At 47.0% G+C, this 12,577-nt stretch overlaps 1 pseudogene; it reads right to left on the reverse strand.

Moving 5' to 3' along the window:
• LOC110503135 overlaps positions 1–12,577 on the reverse strand; it is a 172,971-nt pseudogene that overhangs the window by 146,037 nt on the left and 14,357 nt on the right.

Below are 12,577 nucleotides of genomic sequence, written 5' to 3' on the forward strand. Positions count from 1 at the left end.
GATATTGGGCGCGTTTGAGTGGTAAGGCTAAATCAACAGACCATAGATGAACGTCGAGGAGGGAAGTTGGGGCAGGTGCATCTGAAAGTCAGACACTAATGTGGTTTTCTAACAGCAAGGCTCATATCAACGCTCATATGAATTTCAGTGTTGAAATTGTTTATAAAAGGTTTTCTTTATAAGGTTGAAAAAAACAGGTCTCCAACCCCATATCACAAACTCACAAACTGAAATCATAATATAATATTATGTGTGTACACTGTACACTAAATTAGTTAAAGAGAGCCTCAAATATCACATTTATTTGTATATATCCACTGTACACATAAATGAGTCAAATTTTTGCATTTTATCTAACTCTAACCATTTTCCTAAACAGAAACACCCTTATGATTGTTTGACAATAGAACCCACAATGCAGGCGATGGCTGAAGGATGAAGTGTAGAGCAACTTGCAGTCAACTGCAGTCAAAACTTTGTGACCTTTGATCACCATCGCTTCATACTCATCGCCAAACCCACTGGCTCCAGGTCATCTACAAGTCTCTGCTTGTCAGCGATTAGGTGAATGGAAAGGGAAGACAAAGGGTTAAATAAGGAACATTGATTATGGAATGGAAACCAGGTGTGTGTAATGAAGACAAAACCAAACGAAAATGAAACATGGAACGGTGGTGACTAGAAAGCCTTCTGCCGCCTGATGGCCAGTTGTAGACGCACATGGGCAGCGTCCCATGTCTCCTCCGAGTGCCGAAACCATTCATCCACCGCAGGAGCCTCGATCGGGCTCTGATGCCACGGTGCCAGGACCGGCTGATAACCTATCACACACTGAAAAGGTAATATGTTAGTGGAAGAGCGGCGGAGGGAGTTTTGGGCCATCTCCGCCCAGGGGATGAAAACCGCCCACTCCCCCGACCGGTCCTGGTAAGAGGACCGCAGAAACCTACCCACATCCTGGTTGACTCTATCCACCTGCCCGTTACTCTCTGGGTGAAAACCTGAGGTGAGGCTGACAGAGACCGCCGAACGCCGCCCGAACAAGGAGAGGGACCAACTTCGGCGGAAGTCGTGACACTGCTAGGTAAAGCCCCCCCTTATCTCAGCTCACTGGTCACCATAGCAGCACCCACTCGTAGCAAGCGCTCCAGCAGGTATATCTCACTGGTCACCCCCAAAGCCAATTCCTCCTTTGGCTGCCTTTCCTTCCAGTTCTCTGCTGCCAATGACTGGAACAAACTACAAAAACCACTGAAGCTGGAGACCCATATCTCCCTCACTAGATTTAAGCACCAGCTGTCAAAGCAACTCACAGATCACTGCACCTGTACAAAGCCCATCTGTAAACAGCCGAACTACCTCATCCCCATACTGTATTTATTTATTTATCTTGCTCCTTTGCACCCCAGTATGTCTACTTGCACTTTTATCTTCTGCACATCTACTATTCCAGTGTCAAATTGTAATTACTTTGCCACCATGGCCTATTTATTGCCTTACCTCCCTTATCTTACCTCATTTGCACTCACTGTATATAGATTTAATTTTTTTCTACTGTATTATTGACTGTATGTTTATTTATTCCATGTGTAACTCTGTGTTGTTGTATGTGTCGAACTGCTGTGCTTTATCTTGGCCAGGTCACGGTTGTAAATGAGAACTTGTTCTCAACTAGCTTACCTGGTTAAATAAAGGTGAAATAAATAAATAAACATGATTTTTGTAAAGTTCATGCAGTTCACATGTAGGCACAAGTCTGACATTTTTTATCCCCATAAAACACTTTGAAAGGTGTTGAACAGCAGTGGTCACGGACTTGACAAAAATGGCCAGCTAGGATGCGGCCATTGAGATGAGCACGATGCAAGACTTTGCTCTTACACAGTCACACAGAGAATCTTGGCATGGGCACGGGTACGCTTCATGCTGCTACAACATGCACACTATGGGAACACAACAGCAGAGAAGTTTAGCCTTAAGCTCCAACACTCCTGTTTGTTGCGGAAATTGACCCACTACTACCTTTTGCTTTGTGCGTCTACGTCATCTCGCTGAGTCTACCTTTAAACCTAACCTATGACATGACCCATCCCCTTATGCATTGCTGCCCCATAGTGGCAAGAAGTGACATCCCCCCCAAAACGAAATGTCTCCTAGCCATAAATGTCTCCTAGCCATAAATGTCTCCTGTCTCGAACACAAAAACTAAATAATACTAAAATACATGATAGAAAACCTAAATAAAAGCTAGCCAAGTGGACCTGAAAACTAACTGAAGCTGAACTGAATTTCAAATAAAAATCATTAAAATAATAGAAATAGAGGATATAACTAACAAATTACCTTTGAGCTCAATAATGATCATTTAAAAATAATTGCATAGCATTTTGAAATGTTATACAATCACGAAAAGCACACATGATTGTATAGAGAGAGTGTGAGAGGTTATCTCATTACAGCAATTGGCCCCAGTGAAACAGGCAGGCGGAGCAGACACCTTTATTACAGGGATCATGAGGATAATGCACTTTACTGTTTAACAAATTCATGGTTTTATCAGCAAAAACAATTTGACATTTGATTGAGGTGGCCAAATAGAATGTGCAGCTCGCACCAGTGCAACCAATGAAAATGTTTTGCTCGCACAGACAAGGGTGGAAAATGTGACAAAATGGTTGCAGTCTGAAACCCTGTGCACTGTGTAGAATAACTACCCTGCTGCACTCAGGCAGTGTGATTAACTCTGAGACCGGCGCTCTGAGTAACCTGTCATGAAGAGAGAACCTCTGCACATGGTGCCGGGCCCAGGGAGAGCAGAGGTCATTTCAACTGGCAGATTATGAACTGACAAGGTGACGCGGCCAGAGACTTAAAGAGGGAGAAAATTAACTAATTAACGCCAGAGAGGAGAGAGGGAGAGAGAGGGCTGGTCTGTCTGGTGGGAGAGGAGGTAGAAAGGAGGAGAGGAGGAGGAGACTGCATAATTGAATTCCACTAGCCTGGCCCTGTCAGCACATAAAGGCTATGCTGCTACTGGTTGACATGCACTCATCCCATCTCAACAGCTAGATATAAAGACATAAATACCATAGAAATCATTTTGAATAAAGAGAGGCTCAAATAGGTTTTAAATAAACTGAGTGTCTCACTTCAAAAGGAGGAGGAAGGGGAGGGAGAAATAGAGGAGGGAGTGAAGGGACCGGCGGATAGAAAGAGAGGGAGAAGACAGAGCAGGAAAAGAAAGGGATAGTGGGGGAGATAGATCAAAAGAGAGAGAAAAAGATTTAGCGCAACCATCCAAAAAAATGTCAGGATAAACTTAGAGAGAGAGATACAGAGAGCTATCTGTGGCATCCATGTTTGGAACACCAACTCAATTATAGAAATGTGTTTTCACTAGTAGCAGACAGAAATAGAGTCATTAGAGAGTAAATCATGTGGTCGTCATCCACGGTTCTGTAGATTGATTATTCTGGCCTGGAGAGGAGACAAGGAGCTCGTAAGACCTGATGATGGAAGACTGTCTCCTCTCCTCTCACAGAAAGACGCTCAACTCTGACAAGGATTCATTAGAATAACCATCACCCTTATTCTCTCCACTTCCTGTTCTCTAGCTTTCTCTGCTTTGTGATCACATTGAAATAGACCAGGAGAAAGGGGTGGATAAGTGGAATTAATAGACCAGGAGAAAGGGGTGGATAAGTGGAATTAATAGACCAGGAGAAAGGGTGGATAAGTGGAATTAATAGACCAGGAGAAAGGGTGGATAAGTGGAATTAATAGACCAGGAGAAAGGGGTGGATAAGTGGAATTAATAGACCAGGAGAAAGGGGTGGATAAGTGGAATTAATAGACCAGGAGAAATGGTGGATAAGTGGAATTAATAGACCAGGAGAAAGGGTGGATAAGTGGAATTAATAGACCAGGAGAAAGGGTGGATAAGTGGAATTAATAGACCAGGAGAAAGGGTGGATAAGTGGAATTAATAGACCAGGAGAAAGGGGTGGATAAGTGGAATTAATAGACCAGGAGAAAGGGTGGATAAGTGGAATTAATAGACCAGGAGAAAGGGTGGATAAATGGTATTAATAGACCAGGAGAAAGGGTGGATAAGTGGAATTAATGGACCAGGAGAAAGGGTGGATAAATGGTATTAATAGACCAGGAGAAAGGGGTGGATAAGTGGAATTAATGGACCAGCAGAAAGGGTGGATACGTAGAATAAATAGACCAGGAGAAAGAAGTGGATAAGAGGAATTAAAAGACCATGAGAATGGGGTGGATAAATGAAATTAATTTTTTTCTACAATCCCTAGGACCCATTTCTCAATAGTTAGCTCACTTTTTCAAAACTCTTCACACAGTTCTCCGAAACCAACTTTCAGCTTGGCACAGCAGTTCATTTCACATCCAAAAGGCACTAAAACTACCAAAACACTTCATACATGTCTCAAATCAACACATTCTTCCATAACACTAGCAAAGGTTGTCACCCAACACGCACACTTTGTCACTCATAAAACAATGACCTAAAAAACACTAACTACAGGTAGCATTACACAATGTTTTCTTTTATCAAATGTCTTTACAAAACAAGAATGACTGTTTAGAATGCACTGTCGTATATGTTACAGGAATGAATCAGACATGATACAACATGCTTCAATATGTTTTTTGGCACTGAGTGATTCCAAAATACAAGAATTTGTATATACATAATCTACCAATACAGATACAGTAGCAATGTTAGTCAACCCTGTCTTCTGCATTTGACGACATGTTCTCATCCACATCACATCTTAAGTCATCTTGGGCAACACACCTAGGAAACAATATTTTGGCATGCCTGGTCCATCCCTGGCAATCTTCTGCAGATATGTTCAGGAATCCAGCATTCATTGCGTCCAGGAGGGACATTGGATCATGTGGATGGTGGTCATAAACCTTCCACCTCCATGAGGAAAAGTGACACCATCCTGGGGTGGACTGCATACCGCTCTGTGACTGCATGGGAGTGGTGAAATGCCACATTGTCCCATACAATTACAAACGTTGGCCGATTTCGCCCCACTGCAACCCTTTCCTCACCTGGTACAACCTTCCATAGAGGTCACCCAGGAATGAAATGAGACGCTCGGTGTTGTACGGCCCAATTAGCGGTTTCTGTAACAGCAATCCATCAGAGGATTTTGCTGCACACATTGTGATGTTGGCACCCCTCTGGCCCGGGACTTCCACTGTGGCTCTTTCCCCAGTCACATTCCTTCCAGCTTCATCCACAAAGATGAATCTCCATGACTCTCTAAAATAAATCCAGAAGACGACATAAGAGTTAGGCTATTATGGTAGTTTACATTATACCTGAAAACATGCTATTGTGTGCCTCTACCCTGTTTGATTTTTTTCAAAACCAGTTCTGTATTTTATAGTCATTTTACCTGGACATATTGGTTCCTGTAACGGTTTTCTGTATGAGAAGGAGAGTCGGACCAAAATGCAGCATGTAGATTGCGATCCATGTTTTAATGAACAAACGTAAAACACGAATCAATGCAAACACTACAAAAAATAAAGAACGTGAATGAACGTAACGAAAACCTAAAACAGCCTATCTGGTGAAAAACACATAGACAGGAACAATGACACTAAGGACAATCACCCACGACAAACTCAAAGAATATGGCTGCCTAAATATGGTTCCCAATCAGAGACAACGATAAACACCTGCCTCTGATTGAGAACCACTTCAGACAGCCATAGACTTAGCTAGAACACCCCACTAGCTACAATCCCCATACATACACACCACATACAAAAACCCATGCCACACCCTGGCCTGACCAAATAAATAAAGATAAACACAAAATACTTTGACCAGGGTGTGACAGAACCCCCCCCCTAAGGTGCGGACTCCCGAACGCACCTCAAAACAATAGGGAGGGTCCGGGTGGGCGTCTGTCCATGGTGGCGGCTCCGGCGCGGGACGTGGACCCCACTCAATCAATGTCTTAGTCCCTTCTCCTCGCGTCCCTGGATAGTCCACCCTCGCCGCCGACCATGGCCTAGTAGTCCTCACCCAGAACCCCACTGGACTGAGGAGCAGATCGGGACTGAGGGGCAGCTCGGGACTGAGGCAGCTCGGGACTGAGGGGAAGCTCAGGACTGAGGGGAAGCTCAGGCAGGTTGATGAATCTACCAGATCCTGGCTGGCTGGCGGTTTCGGCAGATCCTGGCTGACTGGCAGATCTGGAAGAGTCTGGTCGACTGGCAGATCAGGAAGAGTCTGGTCGACTGGCAGATCTGGAAGAGTCTGGTCGACTGGCAGATCTGGAAGAGTCTGGTCGACTGGCAGATCTGGAAGAGTCTGGTCGACTGGCAGATCTGGAAGAGTCTGGTCGACTGGCAGATCTGGAAGAGTCTGGTCGACTGGCAGATCTGGAAGAGTCTGGTCGACTGGCAGATCTGGAAGAGTCTGGTCGACTGGCAGATCTGGAAGAGTCTGGTCGACTGGCAGATCTGGAAGAGTCTGGTCGACTGGCAGATCTGGAAGAGTCTGGTCGACTGGCAGATCTGGAAGAGTCTGGTCGACTGACAGATCTGGAAGAGTCTGGTCGACTGGCAGCTCTGGCTGCTCCATGCTGACTGGCTGCTCCATGATGACTGGCAGCTCTGGCTGCTCCATGCTGACTGGCTGCTCCATGCTGACTGGCAGCTCTGGCTGCTCCATGCTGACTGGCTGCTCCATGCTGACTGGCAGCTCTGGCTGCTCCATGCTAACTGGCTGCTCCATGCTGACTGACAGCTCTGGCTGCTCCATGCTAACTGGCAGCTCTGGCGGCTCCTTGCAGACTGGCAGCTCTGGCGGCTCCTTGCAGACTGGCAGCTCTGGCGGCTCCTTGCAGACTGGCAGCTTTGGCGGCATCCTGCAGACAGGCAGCTCTGGCGGCTCCTTGCAGACTGGCAGCTCCTTGCAGACTGGCTGCTCTATGATGACTGGCAGCTCTGGCTGCTCTATACTGACTGGCAGCTCTGGCTGCTCCTTGCAGACTGGCAGCTTTGGCGGCATCCTGCAGACAGGCAGCTCTGGCGGCTCCTTGCAGACTGGCAGCTCCTTGCAGACTGGCAGCTCCTTGCAGACTGGCAGCTCCTTGCAGACTGGCTGCTCCTTGCAGACTGGCAGCTCCTTGCAGACTGGCAGCTCCTTGCAGGCTGGCAGCTCCTTGCAGACTGGCAGCTCCTTGCAGACTGGCAGCTCCTTGCAGACTGGCAGCTCCTTGCAGACTGGCAGCTCCTTGCAGACTGGCAGCTCTGGCTGCTTCATGTAGACTGACAGCTCAGGCTGCTCCATGCAGACTGACAGCTCAGGCTGCTCCATGCAGACTGACAGCTCCTTGCAGGCTGGCAGCTCCTTGCAGACTGGCAGCTCAGGCTGCTCCATGCAGACTGGCAGTTCTGGCTGCGCTGAACAGGCGGGAGACTCCGGCAGCGCAGGAGAGAGGCTCCGGCTGCGCTGAACAGGCGGGAGATTCCGGCAGCGCAGGAGAGCAGAAAGGCTCTGACTGCGCTGAACAGGCGGGAGACTCCGACAGCGCATGAGAGGAGAGAGGCTCTGGCTGCGCTGAACAGGCGGGAGACTCCGGCAGCGCAGGAGAGGAGAGAGGCTCTGGCTGCGCTGAACAGTCGGGAGACTCCGATAGCGCAGTAGAGAAGACAGGCTCTTGCTGCGCTGAACAGGCGGGAGACTCCGATAGCGCAGTAGAGAAGAGAGGCTCTGGCTGCGCTGAACAGGCGGGAGACTCCGGCAGTGCTGTAGAGAAGAGAGGCTCTGGCTGCGCTGAACAGGCGGGAGACTCCGGCAGTGCTGTAGAGAAGGAAGGCTCTAACAGCGCTAAACAGGCGGGAGACTCCGACAGCGCTGGAGAGGAGGAGGGCTCCGACAGCGCTGGACAGGCGAGGCGCACTGTAGGCCTGATGCGTGGTGCTGGCACAGGACGTGCAAGGCTAGGGATGGGCACAGGAGGCCTGATGTGTGAGACTGGAACCAAATTCACCAGCCGACTAAAACGGACCTCAGGACGAGTATGGAGCGCTAACCCAGGTGCCATCAAATCCCTGACACGTTCCGTCAGGCGAATTCTATGCAAAATGCACCAACACAGCAACTCCCTCATTTCTCTCTCCTCCAATTTCCCCATTAACTCCTTCACAGTCTCTGTTTCGCTCACCTCCAACACCGACTCTGGTTCTGGTCTCCTCCTTGGCTCCTCACGATAAACAGGAAGAGTTGGCTCAGGTCTGGCTCCTGACTCTGCCACACTCTCCCTGAGCCCCCCCCCAAGAAATTTTTGGGGCTGACTATGGGGCCTCCGTCCGCGCCGCCTTGCTTGCTTCGCAAACTCCATTCTCCTATATCCTTCCGCGCACTGCTCCATCGAATCCCAGGCGGGCTCCGGCACTCTCCCTGGGTCGACCGCCCACCTGTCTATCTCCTCCCAAGAAGTATAGTCCATACTGTACTCCACTTTGGGCTGTTCCTGCCTGTTGACACGCTGCTTGGTCCCTTTGTGGTGGGTGATTCTGTAACGGTTTTCTGTATGAGAAGGAGAGTCGGACCAAAATGCAGCATGTAGATTGCGATCCATGTTTTAATGAACAAACGTAAAACACGAATCAATGCAAACACTACAAAAAATAAAGAACGTGAATGAACGTAACGAAAACCTAAAACAGCCTATCTGGTGAAAAACACATAGACAGGAACAATGACACTAAGGACAATCACCCACGACAAACTCAAAGAATATGGCTGCCTAAATATGGTTCCCAATCAGAGACAACGATAAACACCTGCCTCTGATTGAGAACCACTTCAGACAGCCATAGACTTAGCTAGAACACCCCACTAGCTACAATCCCCATACATACACACCACATACAAAAACCCATGCCACACCCTGGCCTGACCAAATAAATAAAGATAAACACAAAATACTTTGACCAGGGTGTGACAGTTCCTGAGTTGCTTGACTCGGTCAGAGTTCCTCTCAAAGGGTACAGTGCACAACTGCTTCATCCTGACTTGATGTTGTTTCAGTTGTTGTGCTTACATTGTAAATATTTCCAAATGTAATATTGCCTGCCATCACTCTGTCCCGAATCTCTGTGAGTTTTATGCCATTGTTTCTGATGACCATATCAACGATTGCAATTTCCTGTACAGCAGTGAAAATCCTACCTCTCCCGCCTGTGGGAGGTAACCGTTGGGTCCTAAGCAGAAATGCAAAAACAATTACACACAAGTGGGTTTGGAGGCTTTGCTCAATTTACTTCTGTAATGTGCATCCTACAAGGGCATCTGACTGAACTGCACATCTTACCTGTTGTTTTGCTGGAAATTTCTCACAATAGATGCCACTGTTGAGTGTTGCAGATTTGGATTGCACTCTCAGATCAGCCTCTGTCATTGATAGACCATGATTTATTTCATAATCAATTATAGTCGCCCTAATCTCATCTGAGAGTACAGCTCTTGATCTTCCTCTCAGTCTTCTTCCAGCACGCATACGTACTCCTCTCCCCGCCCTCTTCTTCCTCTGTCAGCCACTTCTCTATCTCTGGCTGGGTCCATGTTTACATTAGAGTACAGCATTATTCCTAAAATGTCCCCTTTGTATAGATGGTAATGAAATTGAAAGACTAACATCTGGGTAGGTGTTCAGCTACAATGGGAATCAGCTGTGGTTGGTCTAATTGTTTTGATAGTATTTCATGTTTTAGATTTGGAATATATTTCAATACGGTATTACTGTAGAAATGTAGCAAATTTATGTCTTATTACATTTTGTGTTATGTTAGGTTTAAACTTAAGTTTAACAGTTTTGAAAAGAGTATGTAAACATATGTAAATTGGCCTGTAGGTACATAGAGTTTTGGTGGTGGTTGTGTTATAGCGAGAAAATCATTCATGAAATTTGAAAGATGTAGTCATTGAATGCATTTTGTGCCAAAGCAATGAAAAATTATGTGTGATGTGTGTCTAGATTGAATGTGGGGATGTGTGTGTGTGTGTGTGTGTGTGTGTGTGTGTGTGTGTGTGTGTGTGTGTGTGTGTGTGTGTGTGTGTGTGTGTGTGTGTGTGTGTGTGTGTGTGTGTGTGTGTGTGTGTGTGTGTGTGTGTGTGTGTATTTGTGCCTGCATCTATGCATATGTCCTCACCTACATCCGCTCTGCTCAGACAGGCTGTATATGGGAGGCATTCAGGGCAGAGACCAGAGGGTCCATCAGCATGGGTAGGTAGGTAGGCAGGTAGGCACTGTCAGACACAGCCTCACAGGCACGGTCAGAAACAGGAACCGTCAGAAACAGGCACCGTCAGACACAGGCACGGTCAGACACAGGCACCGTCGGACACAGCCTCACAGGCACGGTCAGACACAGGCACCGTCAGACACAGGCACCGTCAGACACAGGCACCGTCAGACACAGGCACCGTCAGACACAGCCTCACAGGCACCGTCAGACACAGGCACCGTCAGACACAGGCACCATCAGACACAGCCTCACAGGCACCGTCAGACACAGGCACCGTCAGACACAGCCTCACAGGCACCGTCAGACACAGGCAACGTCAGACACAGGCACCGTCAGACACAGCCTCACAGGCACCGTCAGAAACAGGCACCGTCAGACACAGGCACCGTCAGACACAGCCTCACAGGCACGGTCAGACACAGGTACCATCAGACACGGGCACCATCAGACACAGGTACCGTCAGACATAGGCACCGTCAGACACAGGCACCGTCAGACACAGGCACCGTCAGACACAGCCTCACAGGCACCGTCAGACACACGTCAGACACAGCCTCACAGGCACCGTCAGACACACGTCAGACACAGCCTCACAGGCACCGTCAGACACACGTCAGACACAGGCAACACCCATCTCTGAATGGGGCTTGCACTTCTTGAACATGGTGGCGAGCTGGCAGGAAGCAATGGTGTGGAACTTCAGCACCAACACCTCGAGGAAGAAGATGTAGAGATCGAAGATTTAGTGAGGTCAATGTCTTGATAATCATGAAAGGAACAGATTCTCTTACATGGGGAACCTAGAGGTAGTAGAGAGGCCAAGGGTCGATTTGTGATTGGGCACAACATTGCCCATTATGACGTCCCTTCCCATCTGTCATTACTTATTCACAGTTTCCTTATCAGTATGTCCCGTGCGTTGTCGTTCTCCTGTTCACTCTTGGAGCGGATGCAATCGACCAGGTTAAACAGCAGTTTTCAGGACATGGTCTGGATGCTACTGGGAAGAAACTTGTCATCTATGTTCTTGGCAAACAGCCAGACACAGGTCTGTGAGGGGCAGGTTCTGACACACGTCGTCTGCCAGCGTGCTGTAGGCCAGGGGTCTGTGGGATGAGAGAAGGGGAATGTTTAGGTCAATAAGGGAGTGAGGAGGAGAGCTCATCCCTATCAAACAGAAGGTTACATTTTACATGACATTATCTGGAGTGGGGAGAAGGAAAACAGTCATATCACTAGCACCCATGTAGACCAGAGGTCTGGAGGGATGGGGGATAAAGGGGAGAAGGAAAACAGTCATATCACTAGCACCCATGTAGACCAAAGGTCTGGAGGGATGGGAGATAAAGGGGAGAAGGGACAGGTTAAAGGTTATAGGAGTTCACAACTATCAAATGAAACATATTTTACCTAACATCTCAGCCATTTAGCAGACACTAAATGCTCTTATCAGGAGTGTCTTAAAATCAGTGCATGATGGTGCCTGAGCTTTTAAGAGCCCTTTTTCATTTATTATACTCCACCATCAGCCTAGAAACTGTGATTGATTTGCTCTTTGAGGTTCCAGTTGAGTGAATATAAGTCACTTTTTACCGAATAGGTAAGGTGGAGGCTTCAAAATTATTCTGAAAGCACCAGGGTTCTAAAAGGCTGTCTGCTTGTTCAACAACCAACTTGACAGAACTTAAAGAATTTAAAAAAAGAATGTGCTAATATTGTACAATCCAGGTGTGCAAAGCTCTTAGAGACTTACCCAGAAAGACTCACAGCTGTAATCACTGCCAAATGTGACTCTAACATGTACTGACTCAGGGGTGTGAATACTTATCTAAATGAGATATTTCTGTATTTCATTTTCAATACATTTGCAAACATTTTCCCAAAACATGTTTTCACGTTGTCATTATGGGGTAGTGTGTAGATTGGTTATAAAAAAAATATGTAATCCATTCTGTATTCAGGTTGTAACACAACAACATGTGGAATAAGTCAAGGGGTATGAATACTTTCTGAAGGCACTGTACATGTTCGTAAGAGTATGACCTTTCATAGAGGGGTCATAATAGTTTCCAGGTTTGCGTTTTTCCCAGTTTGTTCAGGCGCCGCACACACAGACAGGGGCATTCAGGTCGGCCCTTTAGAAAGTTGCTGCAAATACAAATCAGTGACGCATTCCATTGTCTTATAATAAACTTGGGAAAATAATACATTTTCAATACATTTAGTTTATTCCTAGCTAAGGTCTATACATTTAGTTTATTCCTAG

Source organism: Oncorhynchus mykiss, chromosome 23, assembly GCF_013265735.2.
Source record: "Oncorhynchus mykiss isolate Arlee chromosome 23, USDA_OmykA_1.1, whole genome shotgun sequence".
Lineage (NCBI taxonomy): Eukaryota > Metazoa > Chordata > Actinopteri > Salmoniformes > Salmonidae > Oncorhynchus > Oncorhynchus mykiss.